The following is a 2,500-nucleotide window of genomic DNA, read 5'->3' as shown; positions in this document are numbered from 1 at the left end:
AAGATCAATTGATTCATTCATTGAACATTTTATTGATTGATTCAACAATTGAATGATTTTTTTCAAACAATCGAATGACTGACTAATTGATTGCTTTGATTGATTGATGGTTAAACAAGTGATTGACTGAATATTTGATTGATTAATTGAACAATTGATTGATTGGTTGAAGATTGACTTAATTAAAGATCAATTCATTCATTCATTAAACATTTTATTGATTAATTCAACAATTGATTCATAGATTTTTTTGAACGATCGATTGACTGCCCAATTGATTGATTGATGGGTTTAAAAATTGCTAGATCATTCGGTTTGATTGATTGAGTTGAACAATTAATTGACTAAATATTTGATTGATTGATTGATTGATTGAATGAATGATTGATTGAACAATTTAATAATTGGTCAAACAACGATTTATTGATTGATTGATTGATTGATTTTTTTTTTACAATCGAATGACTGACTGATTGATTGATTGATGGTTAAATGAGTGATTGGCTAAATGTTTGATTGATTGATTGAACAATCGATTGATTGGTTGAAGATTGACCTAATTAAAGATCAATTAATTCATTCATTGAACATTTTATTGATTAACTCTACAATTGATTAATAGATTTTTTGAACAATCGATTGACTGATCAATTGATTGATTGATTTGATTGATTGATGGGTTTAATAATTGATTAATTGAATATTTGATTGATTCATTGAACATTTTATTGATTGGTTGAACCATTGATTGATTGATTTTTTTGAACAATCGATTGACTAATTGAATCTTTAATTTGATTGATTGAACAATTAATTGACTGTATATTTGATTGAACAGTTGATTAAACAATCGATTGATTGGTTAAACAATTAATTCATTAAAGATCAATTGATTCGTTCATTGAACATTTTATTGATTGATTCAACAATTGAATGATTTTTTTTAAACAATCGAATGACTGACTGATTGATTTGATTGATCGATGGTTAAACGAGTGATTGACTGAATATTTGATTGATTGATTGAACAATCGATTGATTGGTTGAAGATTGACTTTATTAAAAATCAAATCATTCATTCATTGAACATTTTATTGATTAACTCAACAACTGATTAATAGATTTTTTTGAAAGTTCGATTGACTGATCAATTGATTGATTGATTTGATGGGTTTAATAATTGATTAATTGAATATTTGATTGATTAATTGAACAGTTTATTGATTGGTTGAACCATTGATTGATTGATTTTTATGAACAATCAATTGACTAATTGACTGATTGAATCTTTGATTTGATTGATTGATTGAACAATTAATTGACTGTATATTTGATTGAACAGTTGATTAAGCAAATCGATTGATTGGTTGAAGAATGAATTCATTAAAGATCAATTGATTCATTCATTGAACATTTTATTGATTGATTCAACAATTGAATGATTTTTTTAAACAATCGAATGACTGACTGATTGATTGATTTGATTGATCGATGGTTAAACGAGTGATTGACTGAATATTTGATTGATTAATTGAACAATCGATTGATTGGTTGAAGATTGACTTAATTAATTAAAGATCAATTAATTCATTCATTGAACATTTTATTAACTCAACAATTGATTAATAGATTTTTTTGAATGATCGATTGACTGATCAATTGATTGATTGATTGATTTGATTGATGGGTTTAATAATTGATTAATTGAATATTTGATTGATTAATTGAACATTTTATTGATTGGTTGAACCATTGATTGATTGATTTTTATGAACAATCGATTGACTAATTGACTGATTGAATCTTTGATTTGATTGATTGATTGAACAGTTAATTGATTGCATATTTGATTGAACAGTTGATTAAACAATCGATTGATTGGTTGAAGAATTAATTCATTAAAGATCAATTGATTCATTCATTGAACATTTTATTGAATGATTCAACAATTGATTGATTGATTGATTTTTTTTAAACAATCGAATGACTGACTGATTGATTGATTTGATTGATGGTTAAACGCGTGATTGACTGAATATTTGATTGATTGATTGGTTGAAGATTGACTTAATTAAAGATCAATTCATTCATTCATTGAACATTTTATTGATTAACTCAACAATTGATTAATAGATTTTTTTGAACGATCGATTGACTGATCAGTTGATTGATTGATTTGATTGATTGATGGGTTTAATAATTGATTAATTGAATATTTGATTGATTAATTGAACATTTTATTGATTGGTTGAACCATTGATTGATTTTTATGAACAATCGATTGACTAATTGACTGATTGAATCTTTGATTTGATTGATTGATTGATTGAACAATTAATTGACTGTATATTTGATTGAACAGCTGATTAAACAATCGATTGATTGGTTGAAGAATTAATTCATTAAAGATCAATTCATTCATTCATTGAACATTTTATTGATTAATTTAACAATTGATTAATAGATTTTTTTGAACAATCGATTGACTGACCAGTTTGAT

General features: G+C 25.1%; 1 protein-coding gene across 1 annotated transcript in view; it reads right to left on the bottom strand.

Annotated features, from left to right (window-relative positions):
• LOC130222646 (mucin-2-like) overlaps positions 1 to 2,500 on the bottom strand; it is a 57,882-nt gene that overhangs the window by 53,705 nt on the left and 1,677 nt on the right. The gene's annotated exons all lie outside the window — the stretch shown is intronic.

Source organism: Danio aesculapii, chromosome 4 (assembly GCF_903798145.1).
Source record: "Danio aesculapii chromosome 4, fDanAes4.1, whole genome shotgun sequence".
NCBI classification, from domain to species: Eukaryota; Metazoa; Chordata; class Actinopteri; order Cypriniformes; family Danionidae; genus Danio; species Danio aesculapii.
This window is presented reverse-complemented; position numbering and strand designations above follow the sequence as displayed.